We start from the raw sequence: 27,570 nt of genomic DNA, 5'->3' as shown, positions 1-27,570 counted from the left end.
CACAATTATTACTTAATATATAATAATGATAAGAAGATTAAATTTATATATTAAATAATGACATTTATAATTGATATGAAACAAGTTAATACAGTGAATGCAATGAAAGAATTAAAATATAAGTTTTTGTTTCTCCTGGATCATCTGTTGCTCATTTTGTAATTCATAGAAACATAAAAAAATTAACACAAGGATTCATTTTGGGTTCTGTTGCATTTTTTCAAACTTTCAGAGAATAAAGCCAAATAACATAAAGCATAGTGACATAATATGATTTTTAAATAATCAGTGATTCAAATATTGAACATGATTTTTCCTCTTTGAAGTAGCCAATAGAAAAAAAAAATCAGTGTCAGCTGTCTTCTTTCTTTCCTTTATATTTTTTGATAGAATTATTACTGATTTAAAAGAAAGAAACTCAAATTCAATTTTGAAAGTTCCTTCTTTCTTAAAACCACAGCGTGTTATCATTGCTGTTAGGGAAGTTTCAGATTCTTTTTCTAAGAAACATATCTTTCTTATGTGTGCATGTCTGACTTTAATACTCATTCTATATTTCTGTCTATTTTAACATAACTTCCCGAAGAAGAAGAAGAAAGGCCCTAAAAATTTCACATCTTTATTATTAGAATATATTGACATCCCTTGCTTGGTTGACTTTTTATTACAGTCCTGAGGTTAAAAAAAAAAAAAAAAATTGCCCGTGTCAACTCAGCTCTTTGCTAGGGTTCCAAGTGAAGATTACTGGCATTTCATTTTTGCTTGCAGCTTCCTGGATTTTTTTCTCCCCCTCCATCTTATTTTCAGTAGGAGTAAGGTTTAAAAACAAACTTGAAGGGTTCAGGAATTTTATTTTTTTCCTTTCCAGAAGTTTCGTGTCACAAAATGCCAACGTAAACGGGAGCCGTGCACCAGCGTTTTTCGCCAGCCCTCTCCGCAGAGCCCTGGCACCTGGCAGAGAGGAAGGCTCCAATCCGGGCTCCCAGCTGAGCTGAGATGCGGCCGCCTCCCCAGCGCTGGACCACACGGCTCCGGAGCCAAAACACGAGACCATCTGATGCGAGTCTGGCCTAATGAAAGTCCAGCATGGGGCTAAATGAGTTTCACCACTGCTGGGTGAGGGGCTAATGATAAACCAGCTCCCCACGCTCGCTGCTGCTGTCCGTATCTTTGTCAGGGCATATGGCAGTTGGCTGCCTGCCTTGCTGGGGCGCCTTCCTCTCTGATGCACTCTGAGAACGTGTTGTTCCTCTTGCTTTATGAACTCTTCTGTCCCCCATCTCTCTTCCGCCTCCTCTTTTCCTGACTCTTCTCTATTCTGATGATCTCTTCCTATGACTGTTGGGTCATAAATACTTTTTTCCAGAAGAAATTGTAAAACTGTTATTTTTATATTTTGAAATGTGGGTGGAAAAGCAGGAAAAAATGGAAGAGAAGGATACTGAGTGTTACACCCAGTGGGTGGGTCTGCATCCATTGGAGCACTTAAAGGCCTGCATTTCACAGAACCAGAGGAAAGATCAATCTGAGACTTGTTGAATACAGTGATGCTAATTAAAACCTTTCCCTTTACCCCTGGGTTCTTCCCCCAACTACATCCCATCACTCCATGCATGAATTTAGAATTTTATTAAGAAACGATAAATATGTGGTTTCAGATTTTTTTTCATTAAACTTTTTGTCAATGTTAGGTTATAATCAAAGACTAGACAAAGCAATAGTTACTTTTGTTTATTCTCTATTCTTATTTTTTTAATGTTTTAAGAAAAGGACAAATTTTGCAAGATTACAAATTACCGGTACATTAAGTAGGTAAGTTTTGGGATTTAGGGATATGCTTTTGTTTGATATGTGTAAATTCACATCATGATTTGAACTACAAGGGGAAAATGTCTACAATAAAAACTAAAGCAACTTTCCAAATCCTCAAAATATTTCAAACATTTATGTCTTCTTTTAACATTTATAAGCTCACTCTGTGTGTGGGGGGGTATGTCAGTTACTCAGTCATGTCTGACTCTTTAAGACCCCATATGGCCTGCCAGGCTCCTCTGTCCATGGGGATTTTCCAGACAAGAATACTGGAGTGAATTGCCATGCTCTTCTTCACGGGCTCTTCCTGACCCAGGGATCGAACTTGTGTCTTCTGCATTAAAGGCAGATTCTTTACTTTATGAGCCACCAGGGAAGCCCTTATAAGCTCCTTGTGCTGTGCTTAGTCAGTTGTGTCTGACTCTTTGCGACCCCATAGGACTCTGTCCATGGGGATTCTCCAGGCAAGAATACTGGAGTGGGTAGCCAGGCCCTCCTCCAGGGGATCTTCCCAACCAGGGATTGAACCCAGGTTTCCTGCATTGCAGGCGAATTCTTTACCGTCTGAGCCACCAGGGAAGCCATGAATGCTGGAGTGGGTAGCCTATCCCTTCGCCGGGGGATCTTCCCCACCCAGGGGCTGAACTGGGGTCTCCTGAATTGCAGATGGATTTTTTTACCAGCTGAGCTACCAGGGAAGCCCATAAAGTCATTAAACATGAATAAATAATCTGATGCCAATTCATATATTTTAATATAGCTTGCATATAACCCTCTGTGATTTGTTCAGATCTGTGATTTGTTCTTAGGTGGGTTCTTACTGCCCTTATCAAATTGCATGGAGACTTAGGATAATGGTGTATTTTCTCTTTTTCATGAGAAAGTCAGACATCTAAGAGCAACAGGGTTAGGCAGAAGATCCTAAAGCTTAGAATATTTTGATATTTAAATGATATTTGAAGTCCTGGTTTCTTTTTTTTTTTTAAGGCATCTCATTTTCTCTTGCGTGTCACTGTCATTCAACTGATATTTTTGGCAGAAAACTCTAGGACTTAAATACAACGTGAAACTTGCATAGCTGCAAGGAATTGCCCATTCTAATCTAAGCGATCTGTTCATAAACTTCTGAGAAATTCTAACTGAAATCTGTTAAACATCACAAACTTCTTACTGCATGAACCCATGCACTCCAGGTGATCTCCCGCGTGGGTCACTTGGTCAGTGATATAATCTAAATGAGATTGTTTTCTTGTAAACCACATGGTGTGGAAATGCCATCATGTTCTACATGGTGTATGCCCCATTTTAATTTATTCCCATGACAAAAACTCCATTAATATAATTTTGGAACAAAGTGAAAATGATAGGAATTTTCTGTGTCACTGAAAACCTAAGCCTGCTTTCCTCTTAAGGAAATATTGCTTTAAAATCTCAATAAGTCAGTTTCTAATTTACAAAAAATTTTCTCCGTCCAAACACTTTTCACAAAGTATTTTCAAATCTGCAGGATTGAAATACATTATATTTTTATATGCTACTTTGTAGGCTGTCCAGAAGTTTTTTAAAAGTCGCATTATTTTGTTTGTTTGCTCTTTTTACTCTAAGAGGCTTTTTAAATATGCTTATAGTTACGGAGGTTTGTCTGAGCTCAGGAAAACCATATCTCTCATCTAGCAGAGATTTAAAATTGAGCACTACCTTATGATTTGTTATCTCCAGATAAATGTAGGATCATGTGGAATAGTAAAAAAGAATAATGAACTGAAAGCCAAGAAGCCTGAATTATCGCCATGATTCTGTCACCTCATAGCAACATGGCCCTTTCTATTAAAATTATGGTTAGCAGTCCTGAATTCACTCAGTCCACTGTGTGTCAGATGCTTTTTTTTTTTTCCCTCCATGATCTCATTTAATCATCACAGCCACCTTCAATGCATATATTATCTTCCCCATTTAAAATTCACTGAAGTTTAAAGAATTTTAGACACCTGTCCAGAGCATCATAGATAGAAGACACAGGAGAACTTCAAACCTTCACACCTCAAAACTTGAAATCTTCAAAATGTATTCTCATTACACCTTCAGTTTAATCTCTTGCAATAACAAAGCTGGACCAGATAAGTTTGCCTTTGGTCTAGAACATTTCTGATCTGTGTCTCAGCTATAAAATTCTGAGCCTGTCCGAATCGGAAATTACTGCCTTCTCAACATAATACAGAGATGCTGTCATTCTACAGAAGGGTGGCCCAAATCACTGGATGGACCTAAGCAGCCTTGGGTCCAGAGAAAGTGTAAGGCTGGGATTAGCAATCAACGACCTAGTCACGGACAGCTTGATGGTGTACTCTCAGTACTGAAGACGTGGAGAATATCTGAGACTATTGTAACTACTGATGCTTTTTATAACTTACATTATACATTGATAAATGTAAGTAATAATGTAATGTATAAAGTTATATAACTTGGGAATTTTCCTAGCAGTCCAATTTCAGGACGTCGTACTTTCACTGCCGAGCACCTGTGTTCAATCCCTGGTTGGGGAACCAAGATCCTGCAAGTCATAAGTAAAAGTGAAAATGAAGTCACTCAGTCGTGTCTGACTCTTTGCGACCCTTTGGATGGTAGGCTACCAGGCTCCTCCCTCCATGGGATTCTCCAGGCAAGAATACTCATAAGGCAGAGCCAAAATAAAAAGTGTTGATAACTTAAAAGTTCGTATTAATTTCATTTTTGGCCTTTCAGAATCTGAAGAGATAATTTTACCAAAAAGCAATCTTATACTCCATAATATTGATTGAATAAGTAATAAACAAATAAAATAGATTATATATATTATAAAATTTGAATTTCCAAAAAAGAAAATTATGATCATTTATATCCAGTAGACTATGCCTACCCTAGATTTTTGGGTTTTAACTATGCAAGGTTTTTGCATTTAGAGAGGGAATAGTCTAGGTTTTGAAACCACAGGTTCAAGAAAGTTAGACATGTTAGCCAAGGAAATATTCAATTTATGTAGTGTATACATTAAAGTTATGTTTACATGTAACATGTCAACTTCCAACTGATTCCAAGTTTTGCTCAATTCAATGGTGAAGTTTCTCCTCAATCAGAACTTCTGGAGACTCCTAATTTGCATGAAAAATACATTATGTGGTTTGAAGATCACAGAAATGTCTAATTGCAAGGAAATTATTGATGAAAGACAATACAGAAATACATAGCATCTCAGGGAAATATGGGAAAAGGTATCATTTTATGCCATGTAGTTGCTGAAGGAACAAATATTTATTTTGCTTATGGAAACTGTATACTCACATTTTAAGTTGTGAGCAATGTAGAAATATATTAATCTACCAGAATCAAACTTCGAGCAATTATTTTTGAATCAATAGCACCGAGTGGTATTAACAAATCATACCGAGCTGATTTTGGGTTAGCTGTGTGACCTGCCACTTCAGATGGTACAAAATTCCTCTCACTTGTCCACTGTGCCAAGGCAAGTGAGAACAAGTGAAAACACGGATGGCAAGGCAAGTTTCAAAACCATAGACATTAAACAAAGGGGTTTTGGAACACACCCTGATTATTCAGAATTGCATCCAAGGATCATACCGTACAACTCTATATTTTGGATACAGGTGTATACAATAACGCCCACAGATTGCGTTTTCCTATTATTTTTAACTATCTTCTTGAAATACAAGTTTGCTTCTGCCAAGACAGGTTGAGGCAAACTCATTATTTGACAGACTGCAAGATACTAATAGCTGGTTATACTTTTTCTTTCCATTAAGAATCTTTTTAAGAAAGTCCCACTTTTTTCCTTTCTATTTAAGGTAAGTATTCTTCTGTTATTCACTGTAGAGTACACAGAAATTCTTTGGAAGATGCCTTTAAAATTTTTTTTCACACATACCGTAGTATATCATTTTATTTTTATTTTTTAAAATTTATTTATTTTAATTAGTTGCAGCCACAAATCTCATGATGCAGTTTTGTTTTCTTCTTACTACACAAATGCTATTATTTATTTTATTTAAAAAAAATTTTTTTTTTTTTTTACTTTACCATATTGTATTGATTTTGCCATACATCAACATGCATCTGCCATGGGTGTACACGTGTTCCCCATCCTGATCCCCCCTCCCACCTCCCTCCCCATACCATCCCTCTGGGTCATCCCAGTGCACCAGCCCCAAGCTTCCTGTATCCTGCATTGAACCTGGACTGGCGATTTGATTCTTATATGATATTACACATGCTTTAATGCCATTCTCCCAAATCATCCCCCGCCCCCAACAGAGTCCAAAAGACTGTTCTATACATCTGTGTCTCTTTTGCTGTCTCGCATACAGGGTTGTCGTTACCATCTTTCTAAATTCCATATATATGTGTTAGTATACTGTATTGGTGTTTTTCTTTCTGGCTTACTTCACTCTGTATAATAGGCTCCAGTTTCATCCACCTCATTAGAACTGATTCAGTTATATCATTTTAAAGCTTCCACATATTATTTTATGTATGGGACAAAAAAATTTGCTTTCAGTCAAGAATTTCAAGACTCTACACAAACACTAACAATTCCTATATATGCCCAGTGATCACATCACTGGGGCATGGAAATATTTTATTTGCTTTTCATGAGTAGAGTGATTTGATCATTTATGCATAAATAAGTGATTTATGCTTACTGAAAGTAAAAGTATTAATAGCTCAGTTGTGTTCCTACTCTTTGTGACTCCATGGACTGTAGCCCACCAGTCTCTCCTGTCCATAGGATTCTCCAGGCAAGAATACTGGAGTGGGTTGCCATTCCCTTCTCCAGGCGATCTTCCTGATTCAGGGATCAAACCCACATCTCCTGTATTGTAGGCAGATTCTTTACCATCTGAGTCACCAGGAAATTGGTGATAATTCAGGATAAAAACAAAAAAAAAATCAAAAAACCCCAAGACTTCATTACCTCCCATTGGGAAATTCATCAGGTCTCCTCTTTGTAGTCAAAACATTGTATTCATTCTTTGAATTAGGATTTATAGTCTCCGGTGGAATATAAACATGTTTTAGTAGTGCTATAATCACAGCTCATGTGAGTAGCAGCGAAATCCCTTTCAAAACCGGGTTAGCCTAGCCATGTTACACTCCACGAGTCCAGCTTGAAACTCTAACACAGTTCCCAGAGGGGCAGTGAATGAACTCTGCTGCTCAAAACCATGAATGGGACCTTGCTTTGGCCAGACGCAGGCACAACCAGAAAACCTTCAACACTAACATGGGGCAATTAGCATTTATACAGTGTTTTACAATCAGCAGTTAATGTACAAAGCGCCCTTACAAGCCAGGTATTACAGCTCCATTTCACAGCTGTGAAAATTAAGAAAAGCAATTGCTCCGTGACACTTGAAGAGGTGGTATGATCTTGGTTCTTACTCTTCTTGATCCTGACATTTAAATTGGAGATAAAGTATTAAGTATTAGGGAATGGTTTCTGGAATTTAATTAAAAAGAAACTAGACACAAAATACAGGACCATGACAGTTTTAAGAATTCAGGTTCTTTCCTCTTCCTCCAGAGATTCACTGTTCAATGCATCCTCTCCAGTGGAGAGACCAGAGTCAACTGTGTTTATCCCATTTTGCTTCTGTTTTTATTTTTGTTGCTACTCATTCTTCTACATCCTTCAATAGGTCGACCTCTCTCAGCAGTTTACTATAAGCAAAAAAAACCCAAAAATTTTTAAAGTAACTTATAAGTCCAAACAGATTTGCATGGCAAACACCAAGACTGAAGTCAGTGCTCTATTCAAATTGCAGTTGATTGATAATAATCAAATAACTCAAATGTCAGGACAGTTTCAAATTGTGAGATGTTCTATGAAGGAAATAAGGAGAGTGATGTGATGGGAAACAATCTGTAGAGAGGTGGTTTGGATGAAGGCGAGAATATACTTCTACCACCAAGAACTGTGAAGGTAAACAATCCTAAAAAAGATAATATAAATGTTGTGCTATATTTTATATCCGTGCAAAGTTGGCACCCTCTATTTACTTCAATAGTAAAAATTTTCGAATTACTATCAAAGTGACTGAAGTTCCTCCTCAAATATCTGAATAAAATTGATGACCCAGGAAGCTATTGCTTATCCTGGGCTTCAAGTATTCATTCTCATTATGTCAGAGGGAAGAGCACTTATTTGAGAAGAGACTCATCACTATCCAGTTATTGGCAGGAGTGTACCCTACCCTCTATGTTGTGTAAAGACCTTTCCTGGACAGACAAGGTTTTAATAGAACAAGAATGGGTTTAGTCGTTTCCTTACAAGATGTTCAAAACTAAAGCTAATCAATTCTTAAACAAATATAACATTCTGTAGCCGAAGCAGTAGGAACATACCTGCAAGACTCTAAAATTTGACAGAAAATAAGCCATGTTTTGAAACATAACACTAAGTCCATATATGACATAAAAGACGCTGAGGGGTGATTCTCAACTCCATTTTGGTATAAAGTGAAAGTGAAATTGCTCAGTCGTATCTGACTCTTTGCAACCCCATGGACACCAGGCTCCTCTGTCCATGGGATTTTCTAGGCCAGAGTACTGGAGTGGGTTGCCATTTCCTTCTCCAGGGAACTTCCCGACCCAGGGGTTGAACCCAGGTCTCCCACACAGACTTAAAGGACTTTTCATACCTAAATGGCTTAAATGATGATGAGGTTACCATAGATGTACAGTTGGCATCTATGCCATATATATAAAGAATAATTTAAAAACAATTGTGTGGAGCTGGAAACATTGTTTTCCCACTATTTCAACTCCTTAACAGAGATATGCATTAATTTTCAGAGTTATAGCACACTTTGCAGTGTCTTAATCTCCGGACTGTTGACTTTTTATTTTCCTCCAAGAAAAGTTGCATGGCCACTTGCCCTTCCACCAGATCATCATTGTTGAATCTGCTTAGCCTCTGACTGTGATTACTTGCAGCTGGGGTCCATTTGCAACACCATTTTTATATCGTGTACAAGATTAGAGCAAACAAACTTCTTTGACTATAGTATTCTCCAATTACGTTAATTTCATCCACTGATGTCTTTATTTCCTTCCTTTCCAATTTAGCTGTGTAATGTGAAAATTGGCCCTATTTTTGTGCCTATTATGATGTTCTTAATACTCTCTTGCTTCCCACAAGATGTGAGTTGCATAAGAGTACTTCACAAACAAACTTATAATGGGAACAAGTGTAGTCTGCTTCTTGTGAATGATTCCCAAAATAACTCCTACAGTTAACTCTCCATGCCTTGAGTTGAAGGGGATATATTCTTAACATCTATAAAGAAAACACAGAGCAGTAATATTATCTGTGGCACCTAAACTTTCCACATCTAAGAACAGAACCACAGCAGTATCGTGTGTGTGTGTGTGTGTGTGTGTGTGTGTGTGTGTGTGTGTGCGCGCGCGCGCTCCCTCGCCATGCTCAGTCACATCCAACCCTTTGCAACTGCAGGGACTGTAGCCCTCCAGGCTTCTCTGTCCATGGGATTCTCCATGCAAGAATACTGGAGTTGGTTGCCATTTCCTACTCCAGGAGATCTGCTTGACCCAGGGATCAAACCTGCATCTCTTGTATCTCCTGCATTAGCAGCCAAATTCTTTACCACTGAGCCATCTGGGAAGCCCCTGTGTAATGCAACATAATGGAGAAAGCTGTGTAGGGGATCATGAGATTAAGTACAGCAAACTCTGACTAGAGGAATGGAAGAGAAAATACAAATATTAAAAATAGAAAAGAAAAAGAGTGAAGGAAATATTTAAAGAGGAATAAGGGGAAATTTTAAAACGGTATTGCACAGTCTGTCAATGTAGAGAATCAGTGTGGTAGCACCTGTCACAATGATTCATGAACAGGATGGTAAGAGGACCTCCTGAGATATAGTCCTCCTCTGGAGGAAGACATACAAAAAAACGCCACACCAGATAAATTAATGGCTGAAAACATAATTAAGATGAGACTTGTACTTTACGAATCGAGAAGTAAATATGTGTGTTATGCTGCTTGGTATATGGTGACTACAGTTAACTCTGCTGTACGAGGTATATGAAAGTTGTTAAGGCAGTAGATGCTGAGAATTCTCATCTCAAAAAAAATACATTTTTCTTCCTTATTGTATCTTTGAAGTGATGGATGTTAGCTGAATTTATAGTTTAATCATTTCACAATATATGTAAGTTAAATCATTACGTTGCACACCTTAAACTTATATAGTACTGTATGTCAATTATATCGCACCAGAACCAGAAGATATAGCTGCGTGATACAGGATTTCTGTGTTCACAAAAAAAGAATATTTTGTAACTTAAAAAGATACTTATTGTAGCACCCATTATCATCCATATTTAATTGGGCAAATACTATTTAGTCAGAATTCGAGTACTGCTATTTTTTCATAAGGTATTTCTCACTTGACTTCCTGGGTTTCCTGAGCCTGGAACAATATTTTAAAAGAAGGCTGTAATATAACAATGGGAAGAAATACATAAATATATCAGTTCCATGTAAATACCATAATTAAACATACTGCTGCTGCTGCTGCTAAGTTGCTTCAGTCGTGTCGGACTCTGTGGGACCCCATAGACGGCCTCCTAACCAGGCTCCGCCGTCCCTGGGATTCTCCAGGCAAGAACACTGGAGTGGGTTGCCATTTCCTTCTCTAATGCATGAAAATGAAAAGGGAAAGTGAAGTCGCTCAGTCGTGTCTGACTCTTGGAGACCTCATGGATTGCAGCCTACCAGGCTCCTCCGTCTTAAAGGGAAAAAACAGGTAATATTAGTGTTCTACTTGTTGGGACATGTTTGCAGCAGAATCACTGTTGACCTGGGGTTAGGAAACTCAGGCTCAGTCTAAGAGCATTAGTTTTCTCACTTAGACATATTACTCCCAGGTCTGAGCCTCCTGCTCACACAAAAATCAGTCTGATCACTTTAATATTCCTACTGTACAAGTAAGTACATCCAATGTATCAGGCATTTATATGTAGAATTGAGTGACTTTGGTGTTAATACATTTATACTCTAGTAATTGCACATTTCAATAAAAAATATGTGACTCCAGACTTATGTTCGCCTATTCAAACTGAGAAGATGGTTTTTCTTTATTCTCAGCATTATAGTGATAGGATTATATAGACATGGATAATAAGAAATCTTAAGAGTCATGTTGTACTTCTTGGGTCACTTCCCCTGAAACTTTGTGGCTTGAACACTAAAAGAATTGGGTTCCAGGAGGCTTGAGTTCAAGTTCTAACTCTAACCTTAGGAGAAAAGCTTTATCTTCTTGATGTTCACCATTATTTCACTGTTTTACAGGGCTCCTGAAAGAATATAAGGCAATAATATATATAAAGACTCTGTAAAAAAGAAAATCTTGGCAAAATCTCTACTAATTAAAATAGTCAGATGTATACAAATATGCAAGCTTAAAATGACCTTCTGGTCTTCACAGTCACCTGAAAGCATTAATTATACTCTAGTTGCAACTATCTGCATTGTATTTGTAAAAGCAAATCAAATTGTAATTGTTGCCATTAAAAGTCACTATTAATGTATTAGTAAAAAGACTTGTGAAAAGAGCCCTAAAATCTGTGTTTTTGGAAACTGGGTTTTAGCCTAGATCTATCTAATGGCTTAGCACAAGGATTTGGGCTTCAATTATCCATATAAGAAGTGAAAGGACTTTGGATTAATTTCCAGAAGTTGGATTTTTCTCCTATTTTGTCTTTAGGTTCCTAATGATATAACTGCTAACAATGAAATAGAATTATTTAAAGGAAAGCAATTTATTTTTTCTTTTCTTTTTCCTACTATTTCTCTATTCGTCCCCCTTTTCATTGGATTCTAAATTCTTGAGTGAGTTTGTATTTGAGGTTTTATAAATAACTAAAAAGAAATACAGAGGAAACTAATACAATGTTATATGTTAATTGTAACTAGATAAAAAGAAATATAAATCTCCATAAACTCAATGCTTTAATTTCTTCCATGATTTATAAGTTGTCTCAAAAGTCTTATGCCATGACTATGAAGAAACTTGCAACATACTTAACATTATTAAAAAATACATATTTTAAAATGAGAATGTATAAATTTTAACAAAAGGAAGATATAAAGGAAGAGACTACTCTATGTGATTTTAACAGTTTATGCATGGTCAGTTGCTCAGCCATGTTTGACTCTTTGTGACTCTTATAGTCCCAAGGACTATAGCCTGCCAGGCCCCTCTGTCCATGGAATTTTTCAGGCATGAATACTGGAGTGGGTTGGCATTTCCTACTCCAGGGGATTTTTCCCACCCAGGCATACATAAAACTAATTCTCTACCTGACTTTCCTGTTTAGGTCATATTTCTTAACTTTATCTTTCTTTACCTATTGAAGGATAAAAAAAAAAAATACCAGCTCTAAGATCTTGTGAGAACTTGCCCAACTTTTAACCCTATCCCAAGTCTAAAACCAATAGTAATGATTCTTATGGCATCTTTTCCAAAGCTTCCAAATGATGATCCTTCCATTTTTTTTAATGAGCTTTGGCATCCTGATATCATAAAATATATCATAAATTAAAAGAACAGTAATTACAGTCTCACAAATAAGACCGCCATTTGGTTTAAGATTATATACACTATAAACACAATCTAAATTTAATACTCAAGATCAATAACATAACCATTGCCAAACTTTGTTCTTACTCCACCCAGCTTCAGGTTTTTTCTTGCCTGAAAACTAAGCTTGTTTGATCCACAAACATTTTGATTCCCAGTTAAACTCATAATTTATTACACGAGTTTGGTTGTAAAATTTCATTTAGGATTTTCCTTTTAAAAAGAAACATCTTAATGAATGGATAATATATTACTTTTATATTCATGAGCAGATTTCTACTTAAGGATTTCATATATCTATTCAATATATGATAGAGATAGTACCATGACTTGGATTTCACTAATGAATATACTTGTAATATAAATTGCCAAAGCCTCCATCTTGCCCTCAGCTTCTATTCTGTCCAACACACAGTGAACAACTCAACATAAATCACAGAAAGAAAAAAAAATTGAACTTGGACTTCTGGTTCATGGAATCCAGACCCAGCAGAGAACTAACTCTTTAAGTTCATAATGTCAGGATGAGGTCATCTCTAAAGCACCTTCTACACCACAGTTTTTGATTCTATAATTCCTATTAATGTGTTTGATTTCAGCCTCTTGCAATACTTCAACACATATTCCCTCCCTAGAAAATATATCTATATCCACCATAATTTTTATGTGTGTGTGTGTGTGTGTTGTGTCTTACGCTTCACGACCCCATGGACTTAGCCTGCCAGGCCCCTCTGTCCATGGAATTTTCCAGGCAAGAATACTGGAGTGGGTGCCACTTCCTTCTCTAGGAGATCTTCCCAGTCCAGGATCGGACCCACGTCCTTTGTGTCTCTTGCACTGGCAGGCAAATTCCTTACCACTGTGCCCCCTAGGAAGCCCCACTGTACCAAAATGCTCCATTTCTGCATTGGCCAAGCTATAGCCTATTCCCTTCAACTGTAACCATTCCTGTTGTTCATCATAATGATCATTTTTAAAATCAAACCTACCTCTACAAGTATATTTGTTATGCATACATTCTGTTGTGGCTGATTTCCTTTCATATTATCTGGTTCTTCTCCCTAAAAGTAGTTCTTTGATTGACTCAAAATGTATAGTGTGACTTTTTTCTGTTCCTAATAAAGTAAGCATTCAGTGTTGAATGTTGTGATTAAATTATTTTTCAACATCAATATTTTAATAATTTCAGCTGTATAATAGAGGGCTTGTTTTAAAATATTCTAATATTTACATATTTTGTTTGAAAATTTCATTAAAAGGATAAAGAATGATATTACTGGTATAAAAACAGCATAAAGTTCACTGATTAATCAGATAATTTGAGCAGTAATATATATTTAACTCTGAAACTGGCATTCAGAATTTACTAATAAGGAGAATGCTTTCTGCCAGAAGATTTTACTGCTCTGAAGAAAACAGAAAACAAGAATACTATAAAGAAACTTTTTTAAAGGAGCTGTGATAAGTCACATTTTCCACTAGAAAACCATTGGGTCACCCAAGTATGAAGAGAATTAAAAGAAAGTTTTTAAACCTCTTACCTTTTTTGAAAAAAGAAAGGGAAAAAAATAGAGCTAGGAAGTTGGGGTATGAGATGCTTGAACTATAATGTGAAAGTAAATAACTACTGTCAAACACTGAAACTTTTTTTCAAAGAATCCAGTGAATTATTCATCTTTGTATAAACATCTCAAGGACTGGGGCAGGGTTTCACACATAGTTGGTCCACAAGTAAAGTGAATTCACAGGAGAAAGGATTAAAAGCTTGTTTAGTTCAGTTCAGTTCAGTTCAGTCGCTCAGTCATGTCCGACTCTTTACAACCCCATGAATCGCAGCACGCAAGGCCTCCTTGTCCATCACCAACTCCCGGAGTTCACTCGGACTCACGGCCATGAAGTCGGTGATGCCATCCAGCCATCTCATCCTCTGTCGTCCCCTTCTCCTCCTGCCCCCAATCCCTCCCAGCATCAGAGTCTTTTCCAATGAGTCAACTCTTCGCATGAGGTGGCCAAAGGACTGGAGTTTCAGCTTCAGCATCATTCCCTCCAAAGAAATCCCAGGGCTGATCTCCTTCAGAATGGACTGGTTGGATCTCCTTGCAGTCCAAGGGACTCTCAAGAGTCTTCTCCAACACCACAGTTCAAAAGCAGCAATTCTTCGGTGCTCAGCTTTCTTCACAGTCTAACTCTCACATCCATACATGACCACTGGAAAAACCATAGCCTTGACTAGACGGATCTTTGTTGGCAAAGTAATGTCTCTGCTTTTGAATATGCCATCTAGGTTGGTCATAACTTTCCTTCCAAGGAGTAAGTGTCTTTTAATTTCATGGCTGCAATCACCATCTGCAGTGATTTTGGAGCCCCCCAAAATAAAATCTGATACTGTTTCCACTGTTTCCCCATCTATTTTCCATGAAGTGATGGGACCAGATGTTATGATCTTCGTTTTCTGAATGTTGAGCTTTAAACTAACTTTTTCACTCTCCACTTTCACTTTCATCAAGAGGATCTTTAGTTCCTCTTCACTTTCTGCTTAAGGCTGGTGTCATCTGCATATCTGAGGTTATTGATATTTCTCCCGGCAATCTTGATTCCAGCTTGTACTTCTTCCAGCAGCGTTTCTCATGATGTACTCTGCATATAAGTTAAATAGGCAGGGTGACAATATACAGCCTTGACGTACTCCTTTTCCTATTTGGAAGCAGTCTGTTGTTCCATGTCCAGTTCTGTTACTTGTTATTGCCTAATAATTTGCACTTGATCTGATTATATGTTAAATACTTACTCTTTGACTTGCAGCCAGACTGCCTCCATTCTCCACTTTCGGATTTCTGCTTTTCCTGAGGACTTTGCTTTTCCTGGGGATTCTGCTTCCAGTGTCCAGTAAGCTGAAGGTAGTGTGTTATTTTATTAATACATACAGGATCTAGGCATCTTCAGATTTTCAAGTCTGTGGAGAGGGGGCTATAAGGTGGTTCCTGGAGTCACTCCCCTTGGGATGTTAAATTTTTAATTAAATATTTACAATTAAACAGAGGTCTGTTATTTCTTTAACTTTTTTTTTTAACAGTTTTTAATACAAGCAGTTTCATCAGCCTACTGGGTTTGTGTATGCCCTACCTGAAATTTTCTACTGCAAAGCTTAAGACAAATATGGAGTCAAGAATATCTGCATATTAAAGTAATGCTCAAAATTCTCCAAGCCAGGCTTCAGCAGTCCATGAACCGTGAACTTCCAGATGTTCAAGCTGGTTTTAGAAAAGGCAGGGGAACCAGAGATCAAATTGCCAACATCTGCTGGATCATCAAAAAAGCAAGAGAGTTCCAGAAAAACATCTATTTCTGCTTTATTGACTATGCCAAAGCCTTTGACTGTGTGGATCACAATAAACTGTGGCAAATTCTGAAAGAGATGGGAATACCAGACCACCTGACCTGCCTCTTGAGAAACCTATATGCAGGTCAGGAAGCAACAGTTAGAACTGGACATGGAACAACTGGAAATAGGAAAAGGAGTACGTCAAGTCTGTATATTGTCACCCTGCTTATTTAATTATATGCAGAGTACATCATGAGAAACACTGGGCTGGAAAAGCACAAGCTGGAATCAAGATTACCAGGAGGAATATCAATAATCTCAGATATGCAGATGACACCACCCTTATGGCAGAAAGTAAAGAGGAACTAAAGATCCTCTTGATGAAAGTGAAAGTGGAGAGTGAAAAAGTTGGCTTAAAGCTCAACATTTAGAAAACTAAGATCATGGCATCTGGTCCCATCACTTCATGGGAAATAGATGGGGAAACAATGGAAACAGTACCAGACTTTATTTTGGGGGGCTCCAAAATCACAGCAGATGATGATTGCAGCCATGAAATTAAAAGACGCTTACTCCTTGGAAGGAAAGTTATGGCCAACCTAGATAGCATATTCAAAAGCAGAGATATTATCTTGCCAACAAAGGTCCATCTTGTCAAGGCTATGGTTTTTCCAGTGGTCATGTATGGATGTGAAAGTTGGACTGTGAAGAAAGTTGAGCGCCGAAGAATTGATGCTTTTTTTTTTTTTTAATTTTATTTTATTTTTAAACTTTACATAATTGTATTAGTTTTGCCAAATATCAAAATGAATGGGGAACACATGTATACACATGAATTGATGCTTTTGAACTGTGGTATTGGAGAAGACTCTTGGGAGTCCCTTGGGCTGCAAGGAGATCCAACCAGTCCATTTTAAAAGAGATCAGTCCTGGGTGTTCATTGAAAGGACTGATGCTGAAGCTGAAACTCCAATACTTTGGCCACCTCACGCAAAGAGTTGACTCATTGTAAAAGACTCTGATGCTGGGAGGGATTGGGAGCAGGAGGAGAAGGGGACGACAGAGGATGAGATGGCTGGATGGCATCACCAACTTGATGGACGTGAGTTTGGGTGAACTCTGGGATTTGGTGATGGACAGGGAAGTTGCAAAGAGTCAGATACGACTGAGCGACTGAACTGAACTAAAGTGAAAGTGAAAGTTGCTCAGTCATGTCTGACTCTGCGACCCCATGGACTATCCAGTCCATGGAATTCTCCAGGCCAGAATACTGGAGCGGGTGGCCTTTCCCTTCTCCAGGGGATCTTCCCAACCCAGGGATCAAACCCAGGTCTCCTGCATTACAGGCAGATTCTTTACCAGCTGAGCCACAAGGGAAGCCCTGTGTATTAAACTGAGTCATAAAAATTGTAGACAATGAACAGTTTTGACCTAACACCTAAATAATTCTGAAGAAGTTAAACAGTAGGTAAGTAAAACCAATTTGTTTTGTTATACCTTATTCTTAACAACAAAGACCTTCTGAGGAAATTTTATGGAAATTCAGTTCCATGCACAGGAAAGGATTTGGAATCAACGAGGTTTGGATTTGAATACATGAGCTACTAAACAGTCATGTGATTAATTAAATCGATCAGTTCTCTGAAATTTAGGTCCCCCATTCAAAAATTGGGGCAGTGGTATTTTCTTATCAGACTGTAACATGGATTAAATGGTAACATGTAAAATCTATACATCTATTACATAGTTAAACAAAAAAAAATAAGCTTTTCTGAGACAAACTAGTGTTTCAAGATAGTTTCTCTACATCAGATAAATCTTCAAATTATCAAAATGAAGAGAAGGTTAGGGTGCAAGGAGGCATTTGAGAAAGAGGACTAAGTCATAATACATACATACAACAAGTTAACCTTATGTTATAAGTGCCAGACTATTGTGACAGGAGAGAGGACAGGATAAGGCTTCATGGAAGAAGATTTCTTCTGAAATAATGAGTTCCCTTCACTGAAAATGGTAAAGAAGCCTCCAGATTTTTTTCAGCCAAAGATTGGTAAGAGATATTCTACTTTGGGATGAATGTTGGGATAGATTGCATTTAATATCTAAGATTTTTTGATTGTACAAAAACTTAAAAACTCAATTTAGAACATCAAGTATTTGCAGTTTTGCAAAACTTAACTTCAAAGAAAATCAGCAGACTTATATAAAAGGTTCAAATGATTTCTTAGAAATCAAATAGCTCTTGCACAAGAACTGTTTGATGACTGAAGTATAAATGAATCAGAAACATATGGATTAAATTTCTTGTGAAATACAATAAGAGCAAAGTAGTGCTTGGCAAAATCTTCTTGGGCTTCTCGAACCAAGAATCTTTGGAAAATTGTTCAAGATGTTTTAATGACCCCAAAAAGCAGTTGGATTTACTCTGGCCTGCTATAAGCAATTTGAAGCCTTTAATTTCCTTTTTCTATTGTCTCTGGACAAAGTTCAATTCAATTTTCTACCAGCTGTTGACTGTCTCTATTTAGTACAAGGCATTTTTACTGTTGTTGTTTTAAGTCTGTTTGCTTGCTTCATATGTTTGGGGGAAAAAAAGACTAAAAAGTTTTGACTGTCCAATATTTCAAAATATTTGTCATTACTATTTAAAATTTATCCTGAAATGTCTTCCTTTGCCAAATCTTTTGACTTAAGGGTGAAATTCATAAGATCAATTTGGAACAGAGAGTTGATAAAGTAGAAAGCCCTGCAAACAAATCTCCAGAGGCAGTGCAATAGTTGATGCAAATAGCATTGGCTTGAGAATTTAATAGAGAAAATGTGAATTTAGAAATAAAAATACCACTGGGAAATATCGTCATGTTAAAGCAGAAGCTATGTGTCAGTTGAAATTTACTCTGAATAGTAGAATACGATATGGAAGTTGAAGGTTTTGTAAACTGTCAAAACTTTTATTCATATTTATTTGATTTTAATTAATTATTTAAAAATTTTATTACCCTAAAAATTTAGAATGTTTTGTACTGGCATAAAGTATTAAACATATTTTTTTGGACTTTCTTTCCAAAAAATGGCCAGCTTACTAGCAAGTTCTCAACAATGAAAAATTTCCATTGACATTTTCCTTCTAGGGTGGTACAAAAAAGTGTCATTAGATTATTCACTGAATTTAAAGAATGTGAGCAAGATGATGAATTCGAACATGTATTGACTAAAATAAAAATATTATAGGGTTCCTGTCCGTGAGGATTTTGTTGCACAAAAGTAATAATCAGGCTTTTGCTGTGCCTCTTTCTTCCATCCTTCAGTCAAAAAACTCAATAATTCTTATAGGACCTTTTACCCATCCAATTAGACTGTTTGTCTTAAAAAAAGAGTATCTCACTTATTGGCAAACATTAGGGTTTCATTTGTGTAATCTAATGTTATTGCATTGGGTAAGTAATAAAAGAGGAATTTCAAAATACTGAATTAACTACACTATCTTAGTATAGAATAGCTCAGCTAAGTCAGTGAAAATAAACAATGCAGTTTATGGGTTCAATTTTATGTCAGAGTAAAGTACACATACATAAAACTTTCTACCAACTTGTGATTGGCTTATTGAATAGTTACTCTAAGAAAAAAGTAATGCATACTCAATTACGTAGCTAAATATATTAACCCAAATACAGATTATTTTAATACATGCTGGTCCATGAAAAAGAAAATACATTTGTTTGAGATCAATCAAAATATTCAGCTAGATTATACATTCCTTAAACCTTCATTAGCTCCCAAAATAACTTATTATTATTTTTTCTAGTCAAGTTAGTCTTTGGAGGATGGAAAGGATTTCTGTCTTCTTTGCTATTATTTAATTATTTTTGTTAAAATTAATGTTGAGGGGAGTGAAGAGTTGGAACAGTGGTGGAAACATTTAACTACCAAGGCAGGTCACCATTCATTATTTGCTAAGATCTACTGGGATCCTCCAGAGAAGGCAATGGCACCCCACTCCAGTACTCTTGCCTGGCAAATCCCATGGGCAGAGGAGCCTGGTAGGCTGCAGGCCACAGGGTCACTAAGAGTCGGACATGACTGAGCAACTTCACTTTCACTTTTCACTTTCATGCATTGGAGAAGGAAATGGCAACCCACTCCAGTGTTCTTGCCTGGAGAATCCCAGGGACAGGGGAGCCTGATGGGCTGCCGTCTATGGGGTCACACAGAGTCGGACATGACTGAAGCTACTTAGCAGCAGCTGCAGCAGCAACTGGGACCCTCGGAGAAGGCAATGGCACCCCACTCCAGTACTCTTGCCTGGCAAATCCCATGGACCGAGAAGCCTGGTAGGCTGCAGTCCATGGGGTCCCGAAGAGTCGGACACGAATGAGCAACTTCCCTTTCACTTTCACTGGGTTTCCCTGGTGGTTCAGAAGGTAAAGAAGCTGTTTGCAATTCAGGAGACATGGATTCAATCTCTGGGTCAAGAAGATCCCCTGAAGAAGGGAATGGCGACCCACTCCAGTATTCTTGCCTGGAGAATGCCATGGATAGAGGAGCCTGGCGGGCTACAGTCCATGGGGTCGCAAAGAGTTGGATACAACTGAGTGACTAACAGATACACACACACACACACACACACACACACACACACAGTGGGACCCCACCCACCATCCATCTAATTGTTTACTCACTCATTAGCTAGTTGTGCACAACAATCAGAGGCCAGGCACAGTAATAGGTGTTTCGGACATTGAAACAAAATCAAAACCTTGCTGTCTTGAATGTCTCATTAAACAGGTTAAGTATAGACGTATTAACTCTAATGATCTCTCAGATATGGAGAATGGACTTGTGGACACAGTGGGGGAAGGAGAGAGTGGCACAAATGGAAAAAGTAGTGTCAGCATGTATACACTCCCATGTGTAAGATAGATAGCTGGTGGGAAGGTGCTATGTAACACAGGAAGCCCGGCCTGGAGCTCCGTGATTTCCTAGAGGGGTGGGTTGGGGGAGGGGAGGGAGGCTTGGGAGGGAGGTGATACATGTGTACTTACGGCTGATTTGCATTGTTGTACAGCAGAGACCAACACAGGCTGTAAAGCAGTTTTCCCCCAATTAAAAATAGTTTTTTTTTTTTAAAAAAGCAAACTTCTGAAATACGTTGATACTCTTCTTTTTGCACTGCCATAGGAGAGTGAATGGGGCTTCCCGGGTGCCTCAGCGGTAAAGAATTTGCCTTCCATGCAGAAGCCACAGGAGATGTGGGTTCCATCCCTGGGTCGGGATGATCCCCTGGAGAAGGGAATGGCAACTCACCCCAGTATATTCTTGCCTGGAGAATCGCATGGACAGAGGAGCCTGGCGGGCTACAGTCCATATATTGCACAGAGTCGGACAGGACTGAAGGGACTGAGCACAAGCCCGAGTAGAGTGAATGGGGTAAGTCGTAAGCTTGGATGGATGATAGCTCACAATTAAAGGCAGTTTGCCGACGACTCAGATGCGTATTTCATTTTCCTCTGTGCTAGCTCACTGCGCCTTTATTTCCACACCCATGGCAGTCTGTCCGGCAAGCGTGGGTTCAAGTTGGCGTCTCATCTAATATCCCATTGTTTTCTCCCTCAGAGAAAAATGTCAGGATTGGAGAGATGTGATTTAGATGGTGTGAAAAGCATAAATTAATCATATTTTATTAATGGAGAGGTTGTTTTAAAACCAGATAATGCTGCTATCCAGCTGTCTCTGAAGTCCTGAATTGCTGCCCAATAACTCATGGAGATTTCTCAGCTTAAAGTTTGATTTTCTGATAATAGATCCTGTAAGGTGTTATTTACCTCATCAGGAACAATTTTATATTAGATTTATATAAGTATATTCAATACTTCTCATCTAGTATAGATCCATGGCAGTGGTCACTGGGTCTAGCAAATACTTATTTAGCATCTAGACTTTCATTAAGGTGCTGAGGTGGTGGAGTCTCTGAAGGGGAGAATCCCATCACTTCCTGAGTTTTGAATGCACTGATAAGTAAAACCAACCATGGTACCTGTACTCCAAACATAATTTTATTACTGATGAAGGTTAAACTGGTAGACATAGTTAAGTGTGAAAGCCAAATGGAACAGATGTGTGAAATTTGAGTGTCTGATGGATTTATCTATCCAGTTATGGTAACTGACCAGGGCTGGACTTCCCGTCTGCACTCTAGAGAGGCAGGAACTGCTTAAGCAAGCGAAGCAAAAATTGTGTTCTCTGTTGCAACCTGAATCCAAAGAGGAAAAGCAAGAGTCAGTCCACGTTCCCTTCCACAATGTGAGTAAGAGGGCAAAGAGACCAAGATTTACAACCCGCTGAGTTCCCTCTTCTTAGAAATAATCCTCAGAAGTAGAGGGGAAATACCCAGCCCTGCATGCGGCAGAAAAGAATTCTCAATGAAGTGAAGAGAGTCAGAAAATATACCAGGCTTGGGAAGATCCCCTGGAGAAGGGAAAGGCTGCCCACTCCAGTGGTCTGGCCTAGAGAATATTCATGGACTGTACAGTCCATGGGGTCACAAAGAGTCAGACATGGCTGAGTGACTTTCACTTTCACATGTTAACAATTGTTCTAAGAGACTTTAACTTACATTAACTTGTTAACTCTCACAGTAACCCTATGAACGAGAAACTTTTCTTAATCTCACTGTACAAATTTGGAGAGGGAGGCTTACAAAAGGTAACTTTTTAAAAACAATCTGTCCCATAAGGTAAGATTCCTATAAATCAAGTAGCGTATTTCTGTGAGGGAGAAAGTGAAAAAGTGAAAAGTAAAAGTCATTCAGCTGTGTCCAATTGAACAAAGAATTTTTGAGAGTTATTGAAGGATACGGCTACCCACTCTAATATTCTGGCCTGGAGAATTCCATCAACTGTAGAGTCCAGGCCAGAATACTAGAGTGGGTAGCCATATCCTTCAATAACTCTCAAACCTGTGTGGTCATGGAGAATCCTGTGGCAATTCAGAAGACAGCGAGTAGATCGATTTGGAAATGTAGATGCAAAGCCTCCTGCAAGTCTGAGTGTAACATAAAGATATCTCAGATATAGTAAGACAAGGGATTTTTACCAGTGGAACAATTGCTTCAGGATGTTCTTAGTAACAATTAAGAATAGGCATGGAACTCCATGGGCTGGGGTGGGCAGTGATTGCTTCAGGATGTTCTTAGCAACAATTAAGAATAGGCATGGAACTCCATGGGCTGGGGTGGGCAGTGAAACTAGAAATTGGCAACATTTTAATAAATTGAGAACTATTCACATTTTAATATAAATGCTGGAGCTTCCTTGCACAAAAATGTCCAGTTGCCTTAGATGGTTCCCATCAAATCCTGCTACAAGTTGTTGTATACATGTTAAATTTTGCTTTGTAGTACAAATTCCCTTCAACTTACTATTCTTTATCTTCTCCTTCATGCTATTAGTATTATTTTGAGGTTGATACCAAAATGAAACCTCTAGCTAGGTGGTTCCCTGCTGGTAAAATTTCAAGATGTGATCAAGTAGTTTGCTCTGTATTAATTTATGCCAACACATAAGAAACTATTTAATTTTTTTGTTTTGTTTTGTTTTGGTTTTCAGTTACATTGAGATATAATTGCCACATGGTACTATATAAGTTTAAGGTGTATAGCATAATAACTTGACTTATATATTACAAAATGATCATGACAATAACTTTGGGTTTAACACCCATCACTTCATAAGCATTTGTCATTACTGTCAAATGACTAATAATCCTGAGTATCTGTGGCATGAACTGAAGCCATAAAGTTAAAATTTCTCTTTCCTACCAAAGTTTAAACAAGAGCCGGAGATATGAATTTGGAAAGGTTTGCACAACACATAGAAGTAGTTTTCTAAGGGAAAACGGAGAGATGCTGTCCATTTGTTCAGCTCTTCCTCCTAAGTGTTGTGAAAAATTTATCATTGTTGGCATCTACGGGGAATACAGGTAATTAAATTTTCCAAGTAGAGCGATAAACCTTCTTCTCCCAAAGTTACAAGTTAGTATCAAATGGTGAAAGGGAGCATTTAATGAAGTGGAAGGAAGCAATGTGACCTGTTGGTTTACAGTAGTTTGTAGGTGACAATTTTGTCTTGCTTTTGTTTTTGTCTACATGGGAAGACTACTCTCTCCCCTTTTCCTTTCTTTGAGGCTCTCTGCCTCTGGGTGTTACAGATTTTTCCCTGCTTCAACTAGCCATGTCTGAGCAGGACAGCTGACCTTCAAAAGTAAATACGATTAAAGCTGAACAAATCAGGTAATTACAATAAAAACAGGGCTCGACAAGCAACCTCTGAACAGAATTAGAGTTCTGTATACACACTACACGTTCAATTAAAATGATTGAGAATGAAGAAACTAATGCCTTTACTTCAGATTTTTAGGGTGCCAACATTCTACCTGCTGCCATGGGTTAAAGAAGAGATTAGGAGGAAAGGAAAATTCTAGCGATTTTATGTGGAATTGCTGTCCCCTAGATGTAGAATGTTGCTAGTTTTAGAACCTGAAGGTGCCCTTCAATTTAAAAAAATTTTTATTGTATCACATCCTAAATTCTCTGTTCATATTACAGATTGTGTTAGTGATCTATAATTACATTAGAATTCTTATTTTATGAATGTCTTATTGTACAGATTTATTACCATGTTTGTAGAGATATAACCACAGTCTGCTATTTTGGCCAGTGGCCAATAGGTCGATAGCTGTCTTGCAGAATCAAATCTGCATGTAGGCACCAAAGAAAATGTCACTTATTTATATTTTTTAGAAAATTATTCAGTGACAATATAATAGCATCTTAGTTAAGAAATCAATTAAAATCAACCGTATAATTTAGTTTGTCAAACTCAATTTTATTATTTTTATTTTTCCCTCTTCTCCATGAAAATGCACAATGGACTACATATATATATAATATATATACATATATAGTTTGTTTGCATTTTGCTTTGGCGATTTGAGGTTATAGCAACACAAGAAAATATAGTCAAGCAACTTAATTTCATTTCCTTAATCTAACATTTCCAAAAACAGCATTTTGCGGTTGTGCTTGAAAAAAAAATCTTTTTTTCTGTATTTTGTTGTTATAAGCATTGAATTGTTCAATACTGCTACAGATATAGTCATGGGGACAGTCCTTTCAAGAACAGGTTGACCAGATTGAGGTCATTATGATGTATTAATACAACAAATCTTTTCACGTACCAGTATTAACATTTTTTATTGTCTTAAGTATAAATAAGGAGATTAGTTGAGTTTATGAGTGAACCATCTCAAGATTCACTTTTTAGAAGACTAAAATGATCATTACTATACTATCAATTTGCTAGAGAGCTGGCAAAATGCCAGTTAAAGCCTAAAACTCTATTTTCAAACTTTTCATAGTTGACACTGATGACCGAAATTCTAGGCTCAGTCCCTTGAGAGTAAAGGCTGTTCCTTTCTTTTAATTTGAAAATCTTCAGGAAATAAGTTTCTATGGGTATGTTTTTACACAGACAAGATAACATTTGCTAATGGCTTTTATTTATTTTCTGGTTACTTGATAAAATGTATCTCACCAATTTGATTGTCAGTTGTTTCTAAGTAAAGTCTCTGCGTCTTTGCTTTCATAGTCTTCATGTTTCTAGCGGGACATAGGCAGTCAGAGTTCTCAGCCCATATCTGCTTTCCTCTTTACCCAGTCTGCTATCCCGAGCAAGTCATGGTATGGCCGTGGCTCAGGAGGCCTCACTGCTGGCACGGGTAATATTTCCTGCCAACCTATCTCACAGTTTTGTTTTATCAATTGAATGATGCAATGTATGTGACTCTACTTTGTAAAGTCTCATGAAACGCTATGGTGCCCATTTGTGCTCCTGTACACATTTAATAAGGGCTCAATGTAGCAATGCCTACTTAATGAAGGTGATATATATTAATGCTTAATTCGAACTTCAATTCCACCAATAGGGGCCTGGTAAACTCTCCCAAATAGCTAGGTATGTGACCTTAGGTAAGTGCTTTTCTTTTTCAGTTGCATCTATAAACTGGAACTGAAAAAGCTCAATTGTACTCCAGATATCATTGTAAATATTAAAGTATGAGAAAGCATGCATTGATTCAGTTCAGCTCAGTCGCTCAGTTGTGTCTGACTCTTTGTGACCCCATGAATCGCAGCACGCCAGGCCTCCCTGTACATCACCAACTCCTGGAGTTCACTCAGACTCACAGCCATCAAGTCAGTGATGCCATCCAGCCATCTCATCCTCTGTCGTCCCCTTCTCCTCCTGCCCCCAATCCCTCCCAGTATCAGAGTCTTTTCCAGTGAGTCAACTCTTCTCATGAGGTGGCCAAAGTATTGGAGTTTCAGCTTCAGCATCATTCCCTCCGAAGAAATCCCAGGGCTAATCTCCTTCAGAATGGACTAGTTGGATCTCCTTGTAGTCCAAGGGACTCTCAAGAGTCTTCTCCAACACCACAGTTCAAAAGCATCAAATTCTTCAGTGCTCAGCCTTCTTCACAGTCCAACTCTCACATCCATACATGACCACAGGAAAAACCATAGCCTTGACTAGACGAACCTTTGTTGGCAAAGTAATGTCTCTGCTTTTGAATATGCTATCTAGGTTGGTCATAACTTTCCTTCCAAGGAGTGTCTTTTAATTTCATGGCTACAATCACCATCTGCAGTGATTTTGGAGCCCAGAAAAATAAAGCCTGACACTGTTTCCACTGTTTCCCCATCTATTTCCCATGAAGTGGTGGGACTGGATGCCATGATCTTCATTTTCTTAATGTTGAGCTTTAAGGCAACTTTTTCACTCTCCTCTTTCACTTTCATCAAGAGGCTTTTGAGTTCCTCTTCACTTTCAGCTATAAGGGTGGTGTCATCTGCATATCTGAGGTTATTGATATTTCTCCCGGCGATCTTGATTCCAGCTTGTGCTTCTTCCAGCCCAGCGTTTCTCATGATGTACTCTGCATATAAGTTAAATAAGCAGGGTGACAATATACAGCCTTGACATACTCCTTTTCCTATTTGGAACCAGTCTGTTGTTCCATGTCCAGTTCTAACTGTTGCTTCCTGACCTGCATACAGATTACTCAAGAGGCAGATCAGGTGGTCTGATATTCCCATCTCTTGAAGAATTTTCCACAGTTTATTGTGATCCACACAGTCAAAGGCTTTGGCATAGTCAATAAAGCAGAAATAGATGTTTTTCTGGAACTCTCTTGCTTTTTCCATGATCCAGCAGATGTTGGCAATTTGATCTCTGGTTCCCCTGCCTTTTCTAAAACCAGCTTGAACATCAGGAAGTTCACGGTTCACATATTGCTGAAGCCTGGCTTGGAGAATTTTGAGCATTACTTTACTAGCGTGTGAGATGAGTGCAATTGTGTGGTAGTTTGAGCATTCTCTGGCATTGCCTTTCTTTGAGATTGGAATGAAAACTGTCGTTTTCCAGTCCTGTGGCCACTGCTGAGTTTTCCAAGTTTACTGGCATATTGAGTGCAGCACTTTCACAGCATCATCTTTCAGGATTTGAAATAGCTCAACTGGAATTCCATCACCTCCACTAGCTTTGTTGCATCACCACTAGTAGTGATGCTTTCTAAGGCCCACTTGACTTCACATTCCAGGATGTCTGGCTCTAGATGAGTGATCACACCATCGTGATTATCTGGGTCATGAAGATCTTTTTTGTACAGTTCTTCTGTGTATTCTTGCCACCTCTTCTTAATATCTTCTGCTTCTGTTAGGTCCAT

Source organism: Bos grunniens, chromosome 23 (assembly GCF_055505025.1).
Source record: "Bos grunniens cultivar Pamir isolate PY7600 chromosome 23, Bosgru_T2T1.0, whole genome shotgun sequence".
Taxonomy (NCBI): Eukaryota; Metazoa; Chordata; class Mammalia; order Artiodactyla; family Bovidae; genus Bos; species Bos grunniens.
The sequence above is the reverse complement of the archived record's forward strand: the minus strand, read 5'-3'. Positions refer to the sequence as shown.